Source organism: Coenobita brevimanus, chromosome 86, assembly GCF_032717465.1.
Source record: "Coenobita brevimanus isolate Jiangsu-jjx chromosome 86, ASM3271746v2, whole genome shotgun sequence".
In the NCBI taxonomy this organism is placed as follows: Eukaryota; Metazoa; Arthropoda; class Malacostraca; order Decapoda; family Coenobitidae; genus Coenobita; species Coenobita brevimanus.
Window position 1 is genome coordinate 26766855 of NC_137039.1, and position 9900 is coordinate 26776754.

Here is a 9900-nt window from a genome sequence, read left to right on the forward strand (position 1 = left end):
AATGAGAGAGATGAAAAAGTGGAAGTGAGAGTAAGGAGTGGAGCAGTGAAGAAAACAAGACTGAGGAAGAATTTAGTTGTTTAGTATTTTATCTGAGATCTCGACATGTAAAGAATGTTGATTTCCTTTTCGTTTAATTTTCATAGTGCTGTAATTAGAATATGATATTTTCATTGGATATTTTTCATGTTTTATGCTTTGCTGGCAGTTGATGATATAGTATTAATTTGACAAGGTGGGCTAGTGGGTTAAGGCACTCCAACTGGAGTTGGCCTAGAAGGACTCAGGTTTGAGGTGTGGACAGGATTTATTGCTCATGTTATGTCATTTCATTGGTGAGTAACTTGTCACCTTTGCCTTAAATGTCTAGGCTGAGTAGCCTAGCCCCAGGCCCTCGTGTTCCTTCTGGGACAAAAAGATCAGGCGATGGATGGATATAAAAGAAAACAAGGAGAGGAGTAAGGTAGGGAATATAAAAGATGGGGCAAGATAAGAAAAAAAAAATGTAAATAGGAAGGATGGAAGGACATTATGTATTTGTTAACCCCTTCACTCTGGAGATTTTACCACTGAACAGTTGTATTTGACATTGTAGAGAGTTTTTGATTTGGTAAATGAAGGCCAGTTCAGAAAGTCTCTCAGAAACAGAATTGAAATATCATCAGGAGGTAGGAGGTATAGAATTAATATTAAAAAATATCCCAGGACTGAAGGGGTTAAGCCTCTGTCCTTTTCTGTTGTGTACATATAGGCAATTTAGCATTAGCATTAAGATTCCCCTTGTACATCACATCCCTAGCCTGCGTCTTTTGCATTGGAGTTATCACATTCACACCCACACACAGTTACGATGTTCTGTTCCCATTGCATATGTGTATAAGTATCCCATCTCACTTGTTTTGATGCATACCCATTTTTCTGTACTGTATATGGTGTTATGTTGTATGTCCACCCTTTATCTGTTACTTTTGTGTTGTTCAGTACTGTATGTGTAAGAAGTCCTATATTTTCTCAGTCATTTGCCATGTCATCTTATATTCTGCCATGTACTCCTAATAAAGATCATTTGAACACTGATTTTTGTTGTCTTTAGATGGAAAAAAAAAGGTTATGATGATAATGGAAATTACATCTCTATACATGAATTTTTCATGATGTTTTCCAGTTTGAATTCACAAATTTGTGCTCAGTTCTCACCCATAACTAAGAATTTGAGTTGTAAGAAGTACAAGATTTGGCAAGTTTTTGTACTGTCCTTTCTTTGTCTTTCTTGCATTAACCCAGTCTGTGCCGGAGCCTTTGTCAGCTTTTTGGCCTCCAGTGTAAAGGGTTTGGGAGGCTGTGTGACTCACAGTACCTGCAATTTTCAATTTTTTTTTCTTTTTCCCATGAATAGACCTGAAAAGTGGTTAAAATAAGCCTAGTGATAGTAAAAGTGCTCACCTTGGCTGTTCTGCCCAAAAACAGGTGTTTTGATCCAGCATGTCCAGATTTGTGTCAGATTGCCACTTTCAGATACTGTTAGTGGCTGATGTGGATAGATAGTCCATTTTGGTGTGGAGTGGGTGGATGAATGGCGTATTTATAGTATGGAAATGCTACCTGGTTTATGTAATGCGGCCCCAGTTGAAACTATTATGATTGTAAGTTGGGGTTCTGTGCTAATTTTACTTATTTTCACATTCACTTTTCTTTATATGTATATTGGTTTAAGGCACTGTAAACACTCGCATAAGGCACAATAAACACTTGTGCTGCACACAGTCACATTAGTTACGGTAAAGCACACATTTCTTACGTTACTTTCCTTAAATTACTTGATTTCATGGTTCTATTTACTCAAATTTACTTGTATTACTTTCATTTTCTTTCCCTTACAGGTGGCTTTACATCGAGTGACAAGCCAAATGGTTTCATGTAAGCCAAGAAACCATTTACAACGCTGGGTGGTAACCATATAACCAGAACATACGTTCTCCCTACGTGTCAGCAAGTGGGTTGGTGGAGGGTTAGTGCTCCTCCCCGTAAAACAAATAACTCAAAGTCAAATGACCACCCCTTACGGGATTATGGCGTCTGGCAATAGATAGATAGATAGACTTTCATTATATACACTATTTATGCATCACTATCAGTTAGTTCATTGCTTTGAAGTTCTCCAACTTTGACTGGAAGCTGGAAGTAAACACAATATCCTTGGCAGTATGGCGTGACCCAAATTTGCATCAGATGGTTAATTTCAGATACCATCTGCGGCTGATGTGGATAGATAGCCCATTCTGGTGTGGAGTGGGTGGAGCATGGAGTACTACTTGTAATATGGAAGTGCAACCTCGTGTACATAATGCAGCCACAGCCGAAACTACGATGATGGAAAGTGGGGGTTCCGTCCCAAATTAACGTATTTTCACATTTGCTTTTTTTTTATATTATGTTGGTGTAAGGCACAATAAACACACGTGCTGCGCACAGTCACATTAGTTATGGTAAAAAACATATTTCTTAGGCAAAACCGTGCCCGTATATGTAGACTCAGGAATTTTGGGCCACTATGCGTTGATCATTATATATACAGACTCAGCTTTTTGGGCCGCAATAGGTTTGTCCTTATGTGTATGGACATGGCATGGAACAGGTAAAAAAATAGCCTCAGGAACTTTCCTTTCATAACAATGATTCGTTTTTGCAGAATCTCAGGTATAACAACGAGTAATTAAAGCACCCTCATTTGTGTTGAGCTCGAGCCCACCTTGCCACTGCAGGTCTACAAAATGTATGGCTGTCGTGCAGTTATGACATTTTTCATTTCGGATCCATACATCCTGACGTATTGCAGTGTGGGTGGTAGTGAATTTAAGTTTTTCCAGTCATGATGGTTGACAAGTTGCAGTAGATCTGGATGTATGGATCAGAAATGAATATGTTTTAATTGCATGATGTTTACACATCACTTAGACCTGTATTGACGAGATGGATTTGACTCCCATACAGATAAGGGTGATTTAATGGCTTGATACTATACTGTATTATTACAACCTGTTGTTTACACATACAGAATCCTAAGTTTGTGGCATTGTATTTTCTTGGTTTTCAGTTTGTACCACATCTTTGTAGTATGGTAAATGAAGTTAAGGCAGTCCTTATCGTATGTCATGAATGCTGCCAAACTTTCCAGATTTTCAGATGCAGCTCCTGTAGTACTGGAAACGGGGGGAAAACTAGCAAATCAGCTGCACAGTGTGTGTGTGTGTGAAGATTTATCTCCCCAGTTGAGAGATCCGGGCCTTCTCATATGGCCCGTTCATTGGGGTTTGTCTTGAGACTACTGATGGGGTCGGTCTTTTCATTAAGATAGAAAACAGGTGATGATATAATTGATCATCGTTACTCCACATCAATCTTGGGAGGCTGCGTCGATGATGCAGGGTTCTAGATGGTCTGGTTGGAGGTGTAAGTGGTGTGCAGATCGCGGTGAAGTTGCTTGTAGGTGTCGGTGTGGTCATCGTAGGTGTCAGTAAGGCTGATGTAGTCATCGAGGAGGTCTTGTAAGTCGACGTTGGCCAGGGGGTCGAGGTGGCTGGCAGTCTTTGTGTCGCGGTCTGTGGCACTGGACCTTCTGTAGCGATTTTTATGTTATTTACCGAGAACAGAACCGCAAAAAGGATATGTTTAAAGGTGATTTATAACATGGAACTCATACCAGTTATCCCACCCTCTTTCTTGGTCATTTGTGAGGTCTTTGAGGCCTGGCCCTGCCCTCTCACACGAAACTGATCACGTCTTCCACATCATCTTAGTGGGACAGACCCTATTTGAGGACACACATATTTTTCACATGGAGGAAACTCACCCAGCAACTTCTGCCAAGCTACTAAGGAGATGCACAATTGACCAAAAAAGCTCCCTTTCTCACTTCTGACACCATGTCTGCGGACATTTTGCTACGTAATAGTAGTAGTACATTAGTTGTAACCACAGGTTTATCTGAACGTGAACCCAACAGACTGCAGGCTGAAATAGCCCCCTTTCCAGGGAATAGGGATGAAATTGAGGGGTGCTTTCATAACTGGGCAGCGAAGCCATCCAGGTGTGCCAGTACCACTAAGCAAATGGCACCCATTGCCAGCACCATTTGCCACATGAGAATGGTCATTGCTACTTGTTTTTAAAGAATTATTCCAGCAAATGAATTTCAGTAGGGAATAATGAAGGATATGGAGAAACATCAGAGGGAGTCACTGTGACTATAAGTTATCCTGGCTGACCTACTGACGGACACTGACACCATATATTCCTGGCTGTCAGCATTTGCTAAGCTGATGGGAAAGACCTGAACATCATCCACCGTTTTTCCCTCAGCTTATGAGAATCTTGGGCCCAAAATTTGCATTATGGGTGATATCAAGCCATTCGTCACTTTAATCAAGGGCATTGCAATGACCTCATTTTTAACAACTGAACTTCCTGGGCAGTTGGGGTACGTTGGGCAGCATCTGTAGCAGTGGTAGGAAACCAGGACCAGCTGACATAAAGAGGAACACACTGCTACCTTAGGATTCATCTTCTCTTCCTGAGTTAGCCCTGTCATGCCATTCTTCGTGGTCAGAGACGGGAAATGTATGCCTCAAAGAATGAAATTTGTTATTGTCCAAATATTACTTAATTCTCCACAGGGCAATGAACATAGTAGACAATTGAGAGAGAATAATTATGGCTGTTAACAGAGGTATCACTTAGTATGATAGCCATATATCCATCCACAATCCATCTCTTTATTGCCTCAAATCCAGAACACGGGGACTGTGGGCTAGGCAACTTAGTTCGAAAGTTTACTGGGGTATTATATAAAAGTTTACGATAAAAATTCATTTTCTATGAAAAACGGACATCAGAGAAAATGAAATCTGTAGTATTAAATTATAGGCGACTATATTAAGGCAAAAATAAACATGTGAAATCGCTTATCACCCTATAACTGTCTACATATTAATTAAAAGTTCCGCGCGGCACGCCCACCCGTTCTTTTTTGTGAAGTTTGTAATAAGAAAACTATATATATATATATATATATATATATATATATATATTGTAAACGATCATCTCTCGTTCTATCTTTAACTTAGCTATAGAGTGGCTACTATCCTAGGAGGAGGCGAAGAAGTGCGTGTAGTGAACTATAATACAGCCTTAGTAGTGTACAAAAGGGGGACGGGGGAACGGGGACGGTCCGCCCCGGTTGGAGGGAGATTCGTACGAGCTGAAATACCAGCAGAAGTTCCTTAAGCAAATGAGCTATTTGCCAAAGAAAGAAAAGAAAAATTGTTCGGATCACGGCAACAGCTCTAAGTAGGCCTATAATCCATTAGCTTCTTTAGCGATACTGATTTAAAAAAATATCGAAGTGTGAACGTTCATTGTTGACATTTTAGCATCAGCGTGTTGATGTGATCAGGTGATTGCAGCTACCATGTTTAAGTTGTGTCCACATCAGCCTGCACTGTGACTCCATATACATAAGGTATGTTTCATTAAATCATTATGAAGGTTTAGGTGTATATGTATATAACAGTGTCAGGGATATTATGCTATATGAGAAAAAGAGTCAGTTTTATCATTACCTGCTTAGATTTGCGTCTCCCCTTAGCTGATTACACCTGTTCTTAAATGATAGAATAAGAAACTCCTGTATCCGTATATTTCTTCCATAACATTTTTTCATATGTGGCAATATATTTCACTGCCGATATAGGCTAAAAGCTAATTCAGTATGGAGAGGTAGCAGTTTTGTCAGATGCGAGTAACGCGCCTACAGTACGGTGCAAGTAGCTGTATAGTGTGCCCAGTAATTTTTGTCATTGATGTTTACGTGTTTTTAATGTCAAGATGATTGATGTACCGGCAACTGCTGAAGTAACGACGATGTGAATGATTGATTTTATATTCTCTTATGACTATGTGGTGATCTGTTCTAATGGTGATTTTACTGCACACACACACACACACACACACACACACACACACACATCTTGTATCACCATGTAGATTAGTAAAGAAAATGCCGATGGAGTACTTCCAGTTCACCCATGATAGTAGACAAAAAATATTCATACGATACTTGCAAACACGGTATATTACTCAGTGTGTAAATTTTAGCATTATTATTATTATTATTGTTATTATTATTCAAGAACGCCGTGAAGCGGCTGAAAAATGGGAAAGCAGCTGTGGTTGATGAAGTGTATGCAGAGATGATTAAGTGTAGTGGAGAGAACGGAATGAAGTGCTTGTTGGAGATACGCAGGAAGGGATGGACGAGTGAAACTGTGCCAGTAGAGTGGAAAAAGGCAGTGATTGTACCCCTATACAAGGATGAAGGTGAACGAAATGAGTGCAAGAATTTTCGTGGCATAAGATATTGAGTGTTGTAGGGAAGGTAGGCTATATGGAAGAATTATTATAGAGAAAGTATGAGGTACCGTATTAGAAGTCCTTGTGAGTGATGAACAGGGTAGCTTTTAGAGTGGCAGAGGATGTGTGGATCAAATATTGGCAGTGATACAGATAGAGGAGAAGGCATGTGAGATGGACTGTGTTTATGGCATTCATGGATCTGGAAAAAGCTTATGACAAAGTAGATAGAGAAGGATTGTGGAAGGGTTAGCGCATGTAAGGTGTAGATGGTAAGCTGCTAAGTACCATTAAATATGATGGTAGTGAGGCATGTGTAAGGGTAAATGGGCATCTAAGTGAATGGGTTCACGATCAGTGTGGGCGTGCGACAAGGTTGTGTGATGTCCTAATGGTTGTTCAGTATATATATATATATATATATATATATATATATATATGGAGTGATGAGAGAAATAAAAACACGAATAATGGGGAGAGAGATGGCATTGGTAATGAATGGTGAAGGATGGAGTATCTCACATTTGTTGTATGCTGATGATACAGTACTACTTGGAAATACCGGACAAGAGCTTGGTAGACTAGTGCAGAGTTTTGCAGATGTCTGTGAGCGTCGTGCCTTGAGAGTAAATGTAGAAAAGAGTAAAGTGATGGTTATTGAGAGAGAAGGTGACTCCCAGTGTGATGTTACAGTGAATGGAGAGAGACTGGAATTGGTGAGAGACTCCCCAGACCTGGGTAGAGTGATAGAAAAGAGAGGAAAATGTGCAAAAGAAATGGAAAGTAGAGTGACAAAAGGAAGGAAAGTAGCTGGTGTTATGAAGGCTTTGATAAGAAACAGAGGCTTGAGTGTTGCAGCTGCGCGAGGCTTACATGAAGGAGTGTTAGTGCCAACTTTAACTTACGGGTGTGAGACTATGGTGTGGCATGAAAACGAAAAGTCAAGATTAAGAGCGGTGGAGATGGGAATACTGAGGAATGTATGAGGTGTGCTGTACAAGGAGTGGATAGGATAAAGGAATAATGTGATTCGTGAAAGATGCGGAGTGAGGAAGTTTGTGGACACCGGAATCGAGGAGAGTGTACCGGTACTGAGGTGGTACGGTCGTGTGAAGAGAATGGAGGACAATAGAGTGGTTAAAAAGGTATATCTGAGCGAATTTGAAGGAGAAAGAAGGTGAAGTAGGCCAAGAAGGTGGAGGGATATAGTGGATGAGTGTGTAAGGAAGAGAGGTATAGAAGTTGGTGAGACTAAGGGACTGACAAGAGATCGAGCTGGCTGGATGAATTTTGTGCGGAGAAGTGCATAACTAGGGATTTGTCACTCCTTTTTAACGTGGCAGTGTTCGAATCGGCTCTGTCAGGTAGGTATATGTGAGGCTACAGAGCGTGGTGAAATTTTTTGGCCTATCTGATGGAGCCAGGATTTCGAGGGCTTGAATAATTAATGAATGGAAGCGTGGCCCATTGAACTGAACAAACTTTGGCTGTCTGGACGTTGCTACTCCTCATCCTGCCCTTGGATGGGAAAGGAGGTCCGGATGATGATGATGATGATGATGATGATGATTTTATTATTATTATTATTATTATTATTATTATTATTATTATTTTGAGGGGGACAAAAGGAAGGATTCGGCCGGGACGCTAAGTTCGGCTCTCTTGCAGTCATACATAATAGGCTATAATGGTTTGTGAATAAACTGCAATACGATGGACTAATACTGAATCTTTTGCGGTGCTGATACTAAATGGTTGTCTTAAATAATAATAATAATAATCTATCTATCTATCTATTGCCAGACGCCTCAATCCCGTTTGGGGTGGCCACAAACAAATCGCCTCCAAGTCGCCCTGTCCCCCGCCATTTCACTGCCCTGCTCCCAACTCACACCCCCCTCTCTCATATACCTCTCCACCCCGTCCCTCCATCTCATCCTCGGCCTCCCCCTCCCTCTTCCCCCCTCCATCTCACTCACATACACTCTCTTCGTCAGTCTTTCACCCTCCATCCTCTCCACATGGCCAAACCACCTCAGTGTGTTCCTCATAACGCTTCCTATCACATCCACATCCACACCACAACGCTCCTTTATATCCTCATTCGTCAGCCTGTCTCTCCACGTGACTCCACAGGCTCCTCTTAAATAACTCATTTCCACTGCTCTCACTCTTGTCTTGTCTCCTTCCAACAATGTCCAAGCTTCACTTCCGTAAGTTAGAGTTGGTATCACAATATTGTCATGTAGTAACTTTTTCACTTCCATGCTCACTTCCCTGTTTCTTATCACTGCTTTCAAGGAACCAGCAACCTTTCTTCCCTGCTGTACCCTTTCAAGCACTTCACCCTCCAAACCTCCATCCTTACTCATCACACTACCCAAATACTTAAACGTACTCACATTTTCCAATTCCTCACCATCCAACCTCGCTGTACATTCACTAACTTCACCTCTCTCAAAGACCATCACTTTACTCTTCCCTACATTCACCTTTAGATTCCGTTTCTTACACACTCTCTCAAACTCATCCACCAAGCCTTGCAGCTCCCCTTCTTCTTCACTCAACAACACAGTATCATCTGCAAACAACAGTACAGGGAGTTTCCAAACACTATCCTCTCTCACCAGGGCCACTCCAACATCCACTACCCTACCTTGTACCTCTTTTATTACCCCATCCATGTACAGATTGAACAACCATGGAGACATGACACATCCCTGTTTCAAACCAACTTTCAAAGAGAAAAATTCACTTAGTTCACCATCCACACGCACTGCAGCCTTCGCACCATCGTACATACTCTTCACAGCTTTCAACAACTTCTCATCTACTCCATATATTCTTAACACTTTCCACAATCCTTGTCTATCCACCCTGTCATATGCTTTCTCCAAATCCATGAAAGCCGCATACAATTTCTTTCCCTTCTCTAGAAACTAATAATAATAATAATAATAATAATAATAATAATAATAATAATAATAAAAATAATAATAATAAAACAGATAGGTTTAGAACATATTCCTTAAAGTTATACTATTACATCCTGCAACACACTTTAGTTTCAGACAACTCTGTTAAAAAAAAAAAAAAAAAGTGAGGGGAGCTTTTTGACTCGTTAAAGGCAAGGGTGACCAAGCAGGTACCCCTGAGTGGCAGTATAAGAACAATAAACTCCAATGATCCCTAATATTGAACTTGTATGGGGTACAGGTTGTTATCATAGCAGAGGATGGGAAATTACACACACACACACACACACACACACACACACACACACACACACACACACACACACACACACACACACACACACACACACACACACGCACTGTCCTTCCCTTCCCCTCCATCTTTCACACTTTCTTTTGGTACCTCTCTCTCTCTCTCTCTCTCTCTCTCTCTCTCTCTAGCTTAGGTTAATTTGTCACCATTCTTTCTGCTTCGATGCTGCTACGTGACTGGTTTTGTGAAGAGAGAGAGAGAGAG